Source organism: Calliopsis andreniformis, unplaced genomic scaffold (assembly GCF_051401765.1).
Source record: "Calliopsis andreniformis isolate RMS-2024a unplaced genomic scaffold, iyCalAndr_principal scaffold0019, whole genome shotgun sequence".
Classification (NCBI taxonomy): Eukaryota; Metazoa; Arthropoda; class Insecta; order Hymenoptera; family Andrenidae; genus Calliopsis; species Calliopsis andreniformis.
Genome location: NW_027480431.1, coordinates 3,904,539 through 3,922,823, shown reverse-complemented (window position 1 = coordinate 3,922,823; position 18,285 = coordinate 3,904,539).

The window sequence follows — 18,285 nt, the reverse complement described above, 5'->3', positions numbered from 1 at the left end:
ATTATTCCTGTTATGCGATGGAAAAACTGTTGTATTTTTATTGTATTTTCTGCTTCTGGCTTTGACTTCTAAGGTCCTAGCTATTCGATCTGGTGGGGCAACGTCCAAGAGTGAAGCCTAGGTTGCCCGGAACGTAGATATGACCATGTCTTACACACTGGTTGCAATTATTCCTGTTATACGATGGAAAAACTGTTGTATTTATATTGTATTTGATGCTTCTGGCGTTGACCTCTAAGTCCCTAGCTATTCGATCTTGTGGAGCAACGCCGTAAAGTGAAGCCTAAGTTGCCCGGAACGTAGAAATGACCATAGCGTTCACACTAGTTGCAATTATTCATGCTATACGATGGACAAACTGTTGGATTTTTATTGTACTTTATGCTTCTGGCGTTGACCTATAAGGTCCTAAGTACTCGATCTCGTTAGGCAACGTCCAAGAGTGAAGCGTATGTTGCCCGAAACGTAGAAATGACCATTACTTTCACACTGGTTGCAATTATTCGTGTTATACGATGGACAAACTGTTGGATTTTTATTGTACCTTGTGCTTCTGGATTTGACTTCTAAGGACCTATGTACTCGATCTGGTGGAGCAATGCCTCAGACTTATGTCTAGGATGCCCGAAACGTAGAAATGAGCATAACATTCAAACTTATTGCAACTATTCGTTTTATACGATGGAAAAACTGTTTTATTTATAATGTATTTTATGCGTCTGGCTATGACTTCTTAGGCCCTAACTATACGATCTGTTGTGAGAACGCCCTAGAGTGAAGCCTAGGTTGCCCGGAACGTAGAAATGGCCATAACTTTCATACTGGTTGCAATTATTCGTTTTATACAATTTAAAAACTGTTCTATTTATTTTGGATATATGCTGCTGGCGTTGACTTCTTAGGCCCTAACTATTGGATCTGGTGGACTAACGCCCTAGAGTGAAGCCTAGGTTGCCAGGAACGTAGAAATGAACATCGCTTTCACACTGGTTGCAATTATTCGTTTTATACGCTGAAAAAGCTGTTGTATTTATATTGTATTTTATGCTTCTGGCGTTGACATCTTAGGCCCTAACTATTCGATCTTGCGGAGCAACGCCCTAGATTGAAGCCTAGGTTGTCTGAAACGTAGAAATGACCATTACTTTCACACTGATTGCCATTAAACATGCTATGCGATGGAAAAACTGTTGTATTATTATTGTATTTTATGCTTCTGGCGTTGATTTCTAAGGTCCTAGCTATTCGATCTTGTTGGGCAACGTCCAAGAGTGAAGAGCATGTTGCCCGAAACGTCGAAATGACCATTACTTACACACTGGTTGCAATTATTCTTTTTTTACGATGGTAAAACCGATGTATTTTTATTGTATTTTATGCGCCTGGCCTTGACTTCTAAGGCCCTAACTATTTGATCTAGTGGAGCAACGCCCTATGGTGAATCCTAGGTAGTCCGGAACGTAGAAATGGCCATTACTTTCTCACTGGTTGCAATTATTCATGCTATACGATGGAAAAACTGCTGTATTTTTATTGTATTTTATGCTTCTGGCATTGACTTCTCAGATCCAAGCTATTCGATCTCGCGGGGCAACGCCCTAAAGTGAAGCCTAGGTTGCCCGGAACGTAGAAATGACCAAAACATTCACACTGGTTGCTATTATTCGTTTTATACGACGGAAACACTGTTGTATTTATATTGTATTTTATGCTTCTGGCGTTCACTTCTAAGGCCGTAGCTATTCGATGTGGTGGAGCAACGCCCTAGAGTGAAGCCTAGGTGGCCCGGAACGTAGAAATGACCATCACTTTCACTCTGGCTGCAATTATCCCTGTTATACGATGGAAAAACTGTTGCATTTATATTGTATTTTATGCTTCTGGAGTTGACTTCTTAGGCCATAACTATTCGATCTGGTGAAACAAAGCCCTAGTGTAAAGCCTGGTTTGCCCGGAACGCAGAAATGACCATCACTTTCACACTGCTTGCAGTTATTCATGTTATACGACGGACAAACTGTTGGATTTTTATTGTACTTTATGCTTCTGGCGTTGACTTATAAGGTCCTAGGTACTCGATCTCGTTGGGCAAGGACCAAGAGTGAAGCCTAGGTTGCCCGGAACGTAGAAATGACCATTACTTTCACACTGGTTGCAATTATTCCTGTTATACTATTGAAAAACTGTTGTATTTTTATTGTATTTTATGCTTCTGGCGTTGAATTCTAAGTCGCTAGCTATTCGATCTGGTGGAGCAACGCCCTAGAGCGAAGCCTAGGTTGCGCGGAACGTAGAAATGACCATTACTTTCACGCTGGTTGCAATTATTCCTGTTATACGATGGAAAAACTGTTGTACTTATTTTGTATTTTATGCTTCTGGCGTTGACGTCTTAGGCCCAAACTATTGGATCTGGTGGACCAACGCTCTAGAGTGAAGCCTAGGTTGCCCGGAACGTAGAAATGACCATCACTTTCCCACTGGTTGCAATTTTTCCTGTTATATGATGGAAAAACTGTTGCATTTATGTTGTATTTTATGCTTCTGGCGTTGACTTCTAAGGCCGTAGCTATTCGATGTGGTGGAGCAACGCCCTAGAGTGAAGCCTAGGTAGCTCGGAACGTAGAAATGACCATTACTTTCACGCTGGTTGCAATTACTGCTGTTATACGATGGACAAACTGTTGGATTTTTATTGTACCTTATGCTTCTGGCGTTGACTTCTTAGGCCCTAACTATTCCATCAGTTGTAAGAACTTCCTAGAGTGAAGCCTAGGTTGCCCGGAACGTAGAAATGACCATAACTTTCATACTGGTTGCAATTATTCGTTTTATACAATGGAAAAACTGATCTATTTATTTTGTATTTTATTCTGCTGGCGTTGACTTCTTAGGCCCTAACTATTGGATCTGGTGGAGCAATGCCTCATAGTTAAGTCTAGGATGCCCGGAACGTAGAAATGACCATCACTTTCCCACTGGTTGCAATTATTCGTTTTATGCGATGGAAAAACTGTTGTATTTATATTGTATTTTATGCTTCTGGCGTTGTCTTCTTAGGACCTAAATATCCATTCTGGTGGAGCAACGCCCTAGAGTGAAGCCTAGGTTGCCCGGAACGTAGAAATGACCATAACCTTCACACTGGTCGCAATTATTTGTTTTATACGATGGAAAAACTTTTGTATTTATATTGTATTTTATGCTTCTGGCGTTGACTTCTTAGGCCCTAGCTATTCGATCTGGTCGTGCAATGCCTCAGAGTTATGTCTAGGATGCCCGAAACGCCGAAATGATCATTACTTTCGCACTGGTTGCAATTAGTCATGCTATACGATGGAAAAACTGTTGCATTTGTATTGTATTTTCTGCTTCTGGCTTTGACTTCTAAGGTCCTAGCTATTCGATCTGGTGGAGCAACGTCCAAGAGTGAAGCCTAGGTTGCCCGGAACATAGATATGACCATGTCTTTCACACTGGTTGCAATTATTCCTGTTATACGATGGAAAAACTGTTGTATTTATATTGTATTTGATGCTTCTGGCGTTGACTTCAAAGGCACTAACTCTTCGATCTGTTGGAGCAATGCTCCAGAGTGATACCTAGGTTGCCCGGAACGAAGAAATGACTATTACTTTCACTCTAGTTGCAATTATTCATGCTATACGATGGAGAAGCTGTTGTATTTTCATTGTATTTTATGCTTCTGGCGTTGAGTTCTAAGGCCGTAACTATTCGATCGGGTGGAGCAACGCCCTAGAGTGAAGCCTAGGTTGCCCGGCACGTATAAATGGCCACAACTTTCACACTGGTTGCAATTATTCCTGTTATGCCATGGAAAAACTGTTGTATTTTTATTGTATTTTATGCTTCGGGCGTTGACTTCTAAGGCCCTAACCATTCGATCTGGTGGAGCAACGACCTAGAGTGAAGCCTAGGTTGCACGGAATGTTGAAATGTCCATAACTTTCACACTGGTTGCAATTATTCGTTCTATACGATGGAAAAACTGTTGCATCTTTATTGTATTTTATGCTTCTGCCGTTGACTTCTAAGGCCCTAACTATTCGAACAGGTGGAGCAACGCCCTAGAGTGAAGCCTAGGTTGCCCGGAATGAAGAAATGACCACTACTTTCTCACTGGATGCAATTATTCCTGTTATAAAATGGAAAAACCTCTGTATTTATATTGTATATTATGCTTCCGGCGTTGACTTCTAGGGCCCTAACTATTCGATCTGGTGGAGCAATCGCTCAGAGTGAAGCCTAGGTTGCCCGGAACGTAGAAATGACCATAACATTCACACTGGTTGCAATTATTCGTTTTATACGGTGCAAAAACTGTTGCATTTTTATTGTATTTTCTGCTTCTGGCTTCGACTTCTAAGGTCCTAGCTATTCGATCTGGTGGGGCAACGTCTAAGAGTGAAGCCTATGTTGCCCGGAACGTAGAAATGACCATAACTTTCACACTGGTTGCAATTATTCGTTGTATACAATGGAAAAACTGTTGTATTTATATTGCATTTTATGCTTCTGGCGTTGACTTCTAAGGCCGTAGCTATTCGATGTGGCGGAGCAACGCCCTAGAGTGAAGACTAGGTTGCCCGAAACGTAGAAATGTCCATTACTTTCACACTGGTTGCAATTATTCGTTATATACGATGGAAAAACTGTTGTATTTTCATTGTATTTTATGCTTCTGGCGTTGACTTCTATGGCCGTAACTATTCGATCGGGTGGAGCAACGCCCTAGAGTGAAGCCTAGGTTGCCCGGAACGTATAAATGACCATAACTTTCACACTGGTTGCAATTATTCCTGTTATGCGATGGAAAAACTGTTGTATTTTTATTGTATTTTCTGCTTCTGGCTTTGACTTCTAAGGTCCTAGCTATTCGATCTGGTGGGGCAACGTCCAAGAGTGAAGCCTAGGTTGCCCGGAACGTAGATATGACCATGTCTTACACACTGGTTGCAATTATTCCTGTTATACGATGGAAAAACTGTTGTATTTATATTGTATTTGATGCTTCTGGCGTTGACCTCTAAGTCCCTAGCTATTCGATCTGGTGGAGCAGCGCCGTAAAGTGAAGCCTAAGTTGCCCGGAACGTAGAAATGACCATAGCGTTCACACTAGTTGCAATTATTCATGCTATACGATGGACAAACTGTTGGATTTTTATTGTACTTTATGCTTCTGGCGTTGACCTATAAGGTCCTAAGTACTCGATCTCGTTAGGCAACGTCCAAGAGTGAAGCGTATGTTGCCCGAAACGTAGAAATGACCATTACTTTCACACTGGTTGCAATTATTCGTGTTATACGATGGACAAACTGTTGGATTTTTATTGTACCTTGTGCTTCTGGATTTGACTTCTAAGGACCTATGTACTCGATCTGGTGGAGCAATGCCTCAGACTTAAGTCTAGGATGCCCGAAACGTAAAAATGAGCATAACATTCAAACTTATTGCAACTATGCGTTTTATACGATGGAAAAACTGTTTTATTTATAATGTATTTTATGCGTCTGGCTATGACTTCTTAGGCCCTAACTATACGATCTGTTGTGAGAACGCCCTAGAGTGAAGCCTAGGTTGCCCGGAACGTAGAAATGGCCATAACTTTCATACTGGTTGCAATTATTCGTTTTATACAATTTAAAAACTGTTCTATTTATTTTGGATTTTATGCTGCTGGCGTTGACTTCTTAGGCCCTAACTATTGGATCTGGTGGACTAACGCCCTAGAGTGAAGCCTAGGTTGCCAGGAACGTAGAAATGAACATCGCTTTCACACTGGTTGCAATTATTCGTTTTATACGCTGAAAAAGCTGTTGTATTTATATTGTATTTTATGCTTCTGGCGTTGACATCTTAGGCCCTAACTATTCGATCTTGCGGAGCAACGCCCTAGATTGAAGCCTAGGTTGTCTGAAACGTAGAAATGACCATTACTTTCACACTGATTGCCATTAAACATGCTATACGATGGAAAAACTGTTGTATTATTATTGTATTTTATGCTTCTGGCGTTGATTTCTAAGGTCCTAGCTATTCGATCTTGTTGGGCAACGTCCAAGAGTGAAGAGCATGTTGCCCGAAACGTCGAAATGAGCATTACTTTCACACTGGTTGCAATTATTCTTTTTTTACGATGGTAAAACCGATGTATTTTTATTGTATTTTATGCGCCTGGCCTTGACTTCTAAGGCCCTAACTATTTGATCTAGTGGAGCAACGCCCTATGGTGAATCCTAGGTAGCCCGGAACGTAGAAATGGCCATTACTTTCTCACTGGTTGCAATTATTCATGCTATACGATGGAAAAACTGCTGTATTTTTATTGTATTTTATGCTTCTGGCATTGACTTCTCAGATCCAAGCTATTCGCTCTCGTGGGGCAACGCCCTAAAGTGAAGCCTAGGTTGCCCGGAACGTAGAAATGACCAAAACATTCACACTGGTTGCTATTATTCGTTTTATACGACGGAAACACTGTTGTATTTATATTGTATTTTATGCTTCTGGCGTTCACTTCTAAGGCCGTAGCTATTCGATGTGGTGGAGCAACGCCCTAGAGTGAAGCCTAGGTGGCCCGGAACGTAGAAATGACCATCACTTTCACTCTGGCTGCAATTATCCCTGTTATACGATGGAAAAACTGTTGCATTTATATTGTATTTTATGCTTCTGGAGTTGACTTCTTAGGCCATAACTATTCGATCTGGTGAAACAACGCCCTAGTGTAAAGCCTGGTTTGCCCGGAACGCAGAAATGACCATCACTTTCACACTGCTTGCAGTTATTCATGTTATACGACGGACAAACTGTTGGATTTTTATTGTACTTTATGCTTCTGGCGTTGACTTATAAGGTCCTAGGTACTCGATCTCGTTGGGCAAGGACCAAGAGTGAAGCCTAGGTTGCCCGGAACGTAGAAATGACCATTACTTTCACACTGGTTGCAATTATTCCTGTTATACTATTGAAAAACTGTTGTATTTTTATTGTATTTTATGCTTCTGGCGTTGAATTCTAAGTCGCTAGCTATTCGATCTGGTGGAGCAACGCCCTAGAGCGAAGCCTAGGTTGCGCGGAACGTAGAAATGACCATTACTTTCACGCTGGTTGCAATTATTCCTGTTATACGATGGAAAAACTGTTGTACTTATTTTGTATTTTATGCTTCTGGCGTTGACGTCTTAGGCCCAAACTATTGGATCTGGTGGACCAACGCTCTAGAGTGAAGCCTAGGTTGCCCGGAACGTAGAAATGACCATCACTTTCCCACTGGTTGCAATTTTTCCTGTTATATGATGGAAAAACTGTTGCATCTATGTTGTATTTTATGCTTCTGGCGTTGACTTCTAAGGCCGTAGCTATTCGATGTGGTGGAGCAACGCCCTAGAGTGAAGCCTAGGTTGCCCGGAACGTAGAAATGACCATAACTTTCATACTGGTTGCAATTATTCGTTTCATACAATGGAAAAACTGATCTATTTATTTTGTATTTCATTCTGCTGGCGTTGACTTCTTAGGCCCTAACTATTGGATCTGGTGGAGCAATGCCTCATAGTTAAGTCTAGGATGCCCGGAACGTAGAAATGACCATCACTTTCCCACTGGTTGCAATTTTTCCTGTTATACTATGGAAAAACTGCTGTATTTTTATTGTATTTTATGCTTCTGGCGTTGAATTCTAAGTCGCTGGCTATTCGATCTGGTGGAGCAACGCCCTAAGGTGAAGCCTAGGTTGCGCGGAACGTAGAAATGACCATCACTTTCCCACTGGTTGCAATTTTTCCTGTTATATGATGGAAAAACTGTTGCGTTTATGTTGTATTTTATGCTTCTGGCGTTGACTTCTAAGGCTGTAGCTATTCGATGTGGTGGAGCAATGCCCTAGAGTGAAGCCTAGGTTGCCCGGAACGTACAAATGACCATTACTTTCACTCTGGTTGCAATTATTCCTGTTATATGACGGAATACAGCCCTAGAAGACAACGACCGAAGCAAAAAGTACAATATAAATGCAACAGTTTTTCCATTGTACAACAGGAATAATTGCAACCAGTGTGAAAGTAATGGTCATTTCTACGTTCCGGGTAACCTTGGCGTCACTCTAGGGCGTTGCTGCACTACATCTAATAGCTACGACATCAGAAGACAACGCCAGAAGCATAAAATACAATATAAATACAAAAGCTTTTCCAGCGTATAAAATGAATAAGTGCAAACATTGTGAATGTTATGGACATTTCTACGTTTCGGGCAACCTGGGCTTCACTCTAGGGCGTTGGTCCACCAGTTCCTATAGTTAGGGCCTAAGATGTCAACGCCAGAAGCACCAAATACTAAATAAATACAACAGTTTTTCCATCGTATAAAACGAATAATTGCAACCAGTGTGAAAGTAATGGTCATTTCTACGTTCGGGGCAACCTAGGCTTCACCCTAGAGCGTTGCTCCACCACATCGAACAGCCACGGCCTTAGAAGTCAACGCCAGAAGCGTAAAATACAATACAAATACAACAGTTTTTCCATTGTATAAAACGGATAATTGCAACTAGTATGAAAGTTATGGTCATTTCTACTTTCCGGGCAACCTAGGATTCACCCTAGGGCGTTGCTCCAACAGATAGAACAGTTGGGGCCTTGGAAGTCAACGCCCGAAGCATAAAATGCAATAAAAATGCAACAGTTTTTCCATCATACAACAGGGATAGTTGCAACCAGTTTGAAAGTGATGGTCATTTCTACGTTCCGGGCACCCTAGGCTTCACTCTAGGTCGTTGCTCCACCAGATCGAATAGTTAGGGCCTAAGAAGTCAACGCCAGAAGCATAAAATACAATATAAATACAACAGTTTTTCCACCGTATAAAATGAATAATTGCAGACAGTGTGAAAGTAATGGTCATTTCTACGTTTCGGGCAACCTTGGCTTCACTCTAGGGCGTTACTCCACCAGATCGAATAGTTAGAGACTTAGAATTCAACTCCAGAAGCATAAAATACAATAATAATGCAACAGTTTTTCCATCGTATAACAGGAATAACTGCAAACAGTGTGAAAGGTATTGACATTTCGACGTTCCGGGCAACCTAGGCTTCAGTCTAGGGCGTTGGTCCACCACATCGCATAGCTACGGCCTTAGAAATCAACGCCAGAAGCATAGAATACAATATAAATACAACAGTTTTTCCATTGTATAAAATGAAAAATTGCAAACAGTGTGAAGGTTATGGTCATTTCTACGTTCCGGGTAACCTAGGTTTCGCTCTAAGGCGTTGCTCTGCCACATCGAATAATTGGGGCCTTAGTAGTCAACGTCAGAAGCATAAAATACAATATAAATACAACTGCTTTTCCATTGTATAGAATGAATAGTTGCAAACAGTGTTAAAGTTACGGTCATTTCTACGATTCCGGGCAGCCGAGGCTTCACTCTAGGGCGTTGCTCCACCAGATCGAATAGTTAGGGCCTTAGAAGTTGACGCCTGAAACTTAAAATACAATATAAATACAACAGTTTTTCCATCGTATAACAGGAATAATTGCAACCAGTGTGAAAGTGATGGTCATTTCTACGTTCCGGGTAACCTAGACTTCACTCTAGGGCGCTGGTCCACCAGATCCAATAGATAGGGCTTAAGAAGTCAACTCCAGAAGCATAAAATACAACATAAATACAACAGCTTTTCCATTGTATAGAATGAATAATTGCAAACAATGTGAAAGTTACGGTCATTTCTACGATTCCGGGCAGCCTAGGCGTCACTCTAGGGCGTTGCTCCACCAGATCGAATAGTTAGGGTCTTACAACTCTACGCCAGAAGCATAAAATACAATAAAGATACAACAGTTTTTCCATCGTATAAAACGAATAATTGCAACCGGTATGAAAGTTATGGTCATTTCTACGTTCCGGGCAACCTAGACTTCACTCTAGGGCGCTGGTACACCAGATCCAATAGATAGGGCTTAAGAAGTCAACACCTGAAGCATAAAATACAATAAAAATAGAACAATTTTTCCATCGTATATCAGGAATTATTGCAGCCAGTGTGAAAGCGATGATCATTTCTACGTTCCGGGCAAGCTAGGCATCACTCGAGGGCGTTGCTCCACCAGATCGAATGGGTAGGGACTTAGAATTCAACGACAGAAGCATAAAATACGATATATGTACAACAGTTTCTCCATCGTATGAAACGAATAATTGCAACCACTGTGAAAGTAATGGCCATTTCTACTTTCCGGGCATCCTAGACTTAACTCTGAGGCACTGCTCCACCAGTTCGAATACATAGGGCCTTGGAAGTCAAGCCCAGAAGCATAAAATACATTGTAAATACATCAGCTTTTCCGTTGTATAAAACGAATAATTGCAACCAGTGTGAAAGTTAGGTTCATTTCTACGTTCCGCGCAACCTAGGCTTCACTCTAGCGCGTTGTGCCACCAGATCGAGTACTTAGGGCCTAAGAAGTCAACGCCAGAAGCATAAAACACGATATATGTACAACAGTTTTTCCATCGTATAAAACGAATAATTGCATCCAGTGTGAATGTAATGGTCATTCATACGTTCCGGGCAACCGAGGCTTCACTCTAGGGCGTTGCTCCAACAGATCGAATAGTTAGGGCCTTAGAAGTCAACGCCAGAAGCATAAAATACAATATAAATACAACAGTTTTTCCATTGTATAGAATGAATAATTGCAAACAATGTGAAAGTTACGGTCATTTCTATGATTCCGGGCAGCCTAGGCGTCACTCTAGGGCGTTGCTCCACCAGATCGAATAGTTAGGGCCTTAGAAGTCAACGCCTGAAGCATAAAATACATTATAAATACAACAGCTTTTCCATCGTATAACAGGAATAATTGCAACCAGAGTGAAAGTGAGGGTCATTTCTACGTCCCGGGCAACCTAGACTTCACTCTAGGGCGCTGGTCCACCAGATCCAATAGAGAGGGCTTAAGAAGTCAACACCTGAAGCATAAAATACAATAAAAATACAACAGTTTTTCTATCGTATATCAGGAATGATTGCAGCCAGAGTGAAAGTAATGGCCATTCCTACTTTCCGGGCATCCTAGACTTAACTCTGAGGCATTGCTTCACCAGATCGAATACATAGGGCCTTAGAAGTCAACGCCAGAAGCATAAAATAGAATGTAAATACAACAGCTTTTCCATTGTATAAAACGAATAATTGCAACCAGTGTGTAAGTAATGGTCATTTCTAAGTTGCTGGCAACCTAGGCTCCACTCTAGGGCGTCGCTCCAACACATCGAGTAGCTAGGGACTTAGAATTCAACGCCAGAAGCATAAAGTGCAATAAAAATCCAACAGTTTGTCCACCGTATAACAGGAATAATTATAACCAGTGTGAAAGTTATGGCTATTTCTACGTTCCGGGCAACCTAGGCTTCACCCTAGGGCGTTGCTCCACCAGATCCAATAGTTAGGGCCTAAGAAGTCAACGCCAGAAGCATAAAATACGATATATGTACGACAGTTTTTCCATCGTATAACAGGAATAATTGCAACCAGTGTGAAAGTAATGGTCATTTCTACGTTCCGGGCAACCTAGGTTTCGCTCTAAGGCGTTGCTCTGCCACATCGAATAATTGGGGCCTTAGTAGTCAACGCCAGAAGCATAAAATACAATATAAATACAACTGCTTTTCCATTGTATAGAATGAATAATTGCAAACAGTGTTAAAGTTACGGTCATTTCTACGATTCCGGGCAGCCGAGGCTTCACTCTAGGGCGTTGCTCCACCAGATCGAATAGTTAGGGCCTTAGAAGTCGACGCCTGAAACTTAAAATACAATATAAATACAACAGTTTTTCCATCGTATAACAGGAATAATTGCAACCAGTGTGAAAGTGATGGTCATTTCTACGTTCCGGGCAACCTAGACTTCACTCTAGGGCGCTGGTCCACCAGATCCAATAGATAGGGCTTAAGAAGTCAACTCCAGAAGCATAAAATACAATATAAATACAACAGCTTTTCCATTGTATAGAATGAATAATTGCAAACAATGTGAAAGTTACGGTCATTTCTACGATTCCGGGCAGCCTAGGCGTCACTCTAGGGCGTTGCTCCACCAGATCGAATAGTTAGGGTCTTACAACTCTACGCCAGAAGCATAAAATACAATAAAGATACAACAGTTTTTCCATCGTATAAAACGAATAATTGCAACCGGTATGAAAGTTATGGTCATTTCTACGTTCCGGGCAACCTAGAGTTCACTCTAGGGCGCTGGTACACCAGATCCAATAGATAGGGCTTAAGAAGTCAACACCTGAAGCATAAAATACAATAAAAATACAACAGTTTTTCCATCGTATAGCATGAACAATTGCAACCAGTGTGACAGTTATGGTCATACCTACGTTCCGGGCATCTTAGGCTTGACTCTAGGGCGTTGCTCCTCCAGATGGAATAGGTAGGGCCATAGAAGTCAATGCCTGAAGCATAAAGTACAATAAAGGTACATGAGTTTTTCCATCGTATAACAGGTATAATTGCAACCAGTGTGAAAGTGATGGTCATTCCTACGTTCCGGGCAAGCTAGACGGCACTCTAGGGCGTTGGTCCAGCAGATCCAATAGTTAGGGCCTAAGAAGTCAACGCCAGAAGCATAAAGTACATAAGAAATGCAACGGTTTTTCCATCGTATAGCATGAACAATTGCAACCAGTGTGAAAGTTATGGTCATACCTACGTTCCGGGCAAGCTAGACTGCACTCTAGGGCGTTGGCCCACCAGATCCAATAGTTAGGGCCTAAGATGTTAACGCCAGAAGCATAAAATACAAAATAAATACAACAGTCTTTCCATCGTATAGCATGAATAATTGCAACCAGAGTGAAAGTAATGGTCATTAATACGTTTCGGGTAAGCTAGGCTTCACTATAGGGCGTTGTTCCACCAGATCGAACAGTTAGGGCCTAAGAAGTCAACGCCAGAAGCATAAAATACAATATAAATAGAACAGTTTTTCCATCGTATAAAACGAATAATTGTTCCCAGTGTAAAAGTTATGGTCAGTTCTACGTTCCGGGCAACCTAGGCTTCACCCTAGGTCGTTGTTCCACCAGATCGAATAGTTAGGGCCTAAGAAGTGAGCACCAGGAGCATAAAGTACAAAATAAATACAACAGCTTTTCCATCGTATAAAACGAATAATTGCACCCAGTGTGAAAGTGATGGTCATTTTACGTTCAGGGCAACCCAGGCTTCACTCTGGGGCGTTGCTCCAACACATCGAATAGCTACGGCCTTAGAAGTGGACGCCTGAAGCATAAAATACAATAAAAATACAACAGTTTTTCCATCGTATAACAGGTATAATTGCAACAAGTGTAAGGGTAATGGTCATTTCTACGTTCCGGGCAACCTAGGCTTCACTCTAGGTCGCTGCTCCACCAGACCGAATAGTTAGGGCATAAGAAGTAAACACCAGAATCTTAAAAGACAATTTAAATACAACAGTCTTTCCATCGTATAAAATGAATAATTGCAAACAGTGAGAAAGTAATGGTCATTTGTACGTTCCCGGCAACCCAGGTTTCACTCTTGGGCGTGCTTCACCACATCGAATAGCCACGGCCCTAGAAGTCAACGCCTGAAGCATAAAATACAAATAAATGCAACAGCTTTTCCATCGTGTAACAGGAATAATTGCAACCCGTGTGAAAGTAATGGTTATTAATACGTTTCGGGTAAGCTAGGCCTCACTCTAGGGCGTTGTTCCAGCTGATCGAATAGTTAGGGCCTAAGAAGTCAACGCCAGAAGAATAAAATACAATATAAATACAACAGTTTTTCCATCGTATAAAACGAATAATTGCAACCAGTATGAAAGTGATGGTCATCTGTACGTTCCGGGCAACCTAGGCTTTACTCTAGGGCGTTGTGCCACCTGATCGAATAGTTAGGGCCTAAGAAGTCAACGCCAGAAGCATAAAATACAAAATAAATTCAACAGTTCTTCCATCGTATATACCGAATAATTGCAACCAGTGTGAAAGTAATGGTCATTTCGACGTTTCGGGCATCCTAGACTTAACTCTGAGGCATTGATCCACCAGATAGAAGGGTTAGGGCCTTAGAAGTCAACGCCAGAAGCATAAAATACAAAATAAATACAACAGCCTTCCCATTGTATAAAACGGATAATTGCAACCAGTGTGAAAGTTATGGTCATGTCTACGTTCCGGGCAACCTAGGCTTGACTCTATGGCGTTGTTCCAACAGATCGAATAGGTAGGGCCATAGAAGTCAACGCCCGAAGCACAAATTACAATAAAGATACAACAGTCTCTCCATCGTATAACAGGAACACTTGCAAACAGTGTGAGAGTGATGGTCGTCTCTACGTTCCGGGCAACCTAGGCTTCACTCAAGGGCGTTCTGCCCACTGATCGAATAGTTAGGGCCTAAGAAGTCAACGCCAGAAGAATAAAATACAATATAAATACAACAGTTTTTCCATCGTATAAAACGAATAATTGCAACCAGTGTGAAAGTTATGGTCACTTCTACGTTCCGTGCAACCTCGGCTTCACCCTAGGGCGTTGCTCCACCAGATCGAATAGTTAGGGCCTTAGAAGTCAACGCCTGAAGCATAAAATACAATAAAGATGCAACACATTTTCCATCGTATAACAGGAGCAATTGCAGCCAGTGAGAAAGTAATGGTAATTTCTACGTTCCGGGCAACCTAGGCCTCACTTTATGGCGTTGTTCCAGCTGATCGAATAATGACAGATTAAGAAGTCAACGCCAGAAGCCGAAAATACGATACAAATACAACAGTTCTTCCATGGTATAAAATGAATTATTGCAAACAGTGTGAAAGTAATGGTCATTTCTACGTTCCGGCCAACCTAGGCTTCACTCTAGGGCGTTGCTCCTCCAGATCGAATACCTAGGGACTTAGAATTCAACGCCAGAAGCATAAAAGACAATATAAATATAACAGTTTTTCCATCGTATAAAACGAATAATAGCAACAAGTGTGAAAGTTATGGTCATTTCTAAGTTCCGGGCAACCTAGGCTTCACTCTAGGGCGTTGCTCCTCCAGATCGAATACCTACGGACTTAGAATTCAACGCCAGAAGCATAAAATAAATTATAAATATAACAGTTTTTCCATCGTATAAAACGAATAATTGCAACCGGTATGAAAGCTATGGTCATTTCTACGTTCCGGGTAACCCAGGTTTCACTCTAGGGCGTTACTCCACCAGATCGAGTAGTTAGGTCCTTAGAAGACAACGCCAGAAGCACAAAATACAATAAAAATACAACAGTTTTTCCAACTTATAACAGGAATAATTGCAACCAGTGTGAAAGTAATGGTCATTTCTACGTTCCGGGCATGCTAGATTTCACTCTATGGCGTTGCTCCAACAGATCGAATAGTTAGGGCCTAAGAAGTCAACGCCAGAAGCATAAAATACGATATAAATACAACAGATCTTCCATCGTATAAAACGAATAATTGCAACCAGTGCGAAAGTTATGGTCAGTTCTACGTTCCGGGCGACCTAGGCTTCAGTCTAGGGCGTTGCTCCACCAGATCGAATAGTTAGGGCCTTAGATGTCAACGCCAGAAGCATAAAATACAATAAAGATGCAACAGTTTTTCCATTGTTTAACAGGAATAATTGCAACAAGCGTGAAGGTAATGGTCATTTCTACGTTTCGGGCAACATAGGCTTTACTCTAGGGCGCTGCTCCACCAGATCGAATAGCTAGGGTCTTAGAAGTCAACGCCCGAAACATAAAATACAATAAAGATACAACAGTTTTTCCATCGAATAACAGGTATATTTACAACCAGAGTGAAGGTGGTGGTCATTTCCACGTTCCGGGCATCCTAGGCATCACTCTGGGGCGTTGGTCAACCAGAGCGAACAGTTAGGGCCTAAGAAGTCAACGTCAGACTCATAAAATACAAAATAAATACAACAGTTTTTTCATCGTGTAAAAAGGATAATTGCACCAGAGTGAAGATGATGGCCATTTCTACGTTCCGTGCAACCTAGGCGTCACTCTAGGGCCTTGCTCCACCACATCTGATAGCTACGGCCTTAGAAGTCAACGCCAGAAGCATAAAATACAATATAAATACAACAGCTTTTCCATCGTATAAAATGAATAATTGCAAACAGTGTGAAAGTAATGGTCATTTCTACGTTGCGGGCAACATAGGCTTCACTCTAGGGCGTTGCTCCACCAGATCGAATAGTCAGGGCCTAAGAAGTCAACGCCAGAAGCACAAAATACAATACAAATACAACAGCTCTTCCATCGTATAAAACGAATAATTGCAACCAGTGTGAAAGTTATGGACATTTCTACATTCCGAGCAAGCTAGGCTTCAGTCTAGGGCGTTGCTCCACCAGATCGAATAGTTAGGGCCTTAGAGGTCAGCGCCTGAAGTATGAAATACAATATAAATACAACAGATTTTCCATCGTATAAAACGAATAATTGCAACAAGCTGGAAAGTTATCTACATTGCTACATTCCGAGCAACATAGGCTTCACTCTATGGCGTTGCTCCACCAGATCGAATAGTTAGGGCCGTAGAAGTCAACGCCAGGAGCATAAAATACAATAAAGATGCAACTGTTTTTCCATCGTATAACTGGAATAATTGCAACTAGTGTGAAGGTAATGGTATGGTCTACGTTCCTGGCAACCTATGCTTCACTCTAGGGCGGTACTCTACCAGATTAAGTAGTTAGGGCCTAAGAAGTCAACGCCAGAAGCATAAGATACAATATAAATACAACAGCTTTTCCATCGTATATAATGTATATTTGCAAACAGTCTGAAAGTAATGGTCATTTCCATGTTCCGGGCAACCTAGTCTTCACCCTAGTGCGTTGTTCCACCAGATCGAATAGTTAGGGCCTAAGAAGTCAACGCCAGAAGAATAAAATACAATATATGTAAAAAAGTTTTTCCATCGTATAAAATGAATAATTGCAAACATTGTGAAAGTAATGGTCATTTCTACGTTCCGGGAAACCTAGGCGTCACTCTAGGGCGTTGCTTCACCACATCTAATAGCTACGGGCTTAGAAGTCAGCCCCAGATGAATAAAATACAATAAAGATGCCACAGCTTTTCCATCGAATAAAACGAATAATTGCAACCAGTGTCAAAGTTATGGTCATTTCTACTTTCGCGGCAGCCTAGGCTTCACCCTAGGGCGTTGTTCCACCAGATCGAAGAGTTAGGGCCTAAGAAGTCAACGCCAGAAGCATAAAATACAATATAAATATAACAGTCTTTCCATCGTATAAAACGAAAGATAGCAACCAGTGTGAAAGTTATGGTCATTTCTACGTTCCGGGCAACCTAGGCTTCATTCTAGGGCGTTGCTCCACCAGATCGAATAGTTAGGGTCTCAGAAGTCAACGCCCGAAGCATAAAATACAAAATAAATAGAACAGTTTTTCCATCGTATAAAACGAATAATTGCTACCAGTGTGAAAGTTATGGTCATTTCTACGTTCCGGGCAACCTAGGCTTCACTCTAGGGCGTTGCTCCACCAGTTCGAATAGTTAGAGCCTTAGAAGTCAACGCCAGAATCATAAAATACAATAAAGATGCAACAGCTTTTCCACCGTATGAAACGAATAATTTCAACCAGCCTGAATGTTATGGTCATTTCTACATTCCGAGCAACCTAGGCTTCACTCTAGGGCGTTGATCCAACAGATGGAATAGTTAGGGCCTTAGCAGTCAACGCCCGAAGCATAAAATACAATATAAATACAACAGTTTTTCCATCATATAACAGGAATAATTGCAACCAGTTTGAAAGTGATGGTCATTTCTACGTTCCGGGCAACCTAGGCTTCTCTCTAGGGTGTTGCTCCACCACATCGAATAGTTAGTGCCTTAGAAGTCAACGCCAGAAGCATAAAATACAATATAAATACAACAGTTTTTCCATCGTATAAAACGAATAATTGCAACCAGTATGAGACTTATGGTCATTTCTACATTCCGAGCAACCTAGGCTTCACCCTAGGGCGTTGATCCAACAGATTGAATATTTAGGGCCATAGAAGTCACGCCCGAAGCATAAAATGCAATATAAATACAACAGTTTTTCCATCGTATAAAACGAATAATTGCAACCAGTATGAAAGTTATTTCCATTTCTACTTTCCGGTCAACCTAGGCTTCACCCTAGGGCGTTGTGCCACCAGATGGAATAGTTGT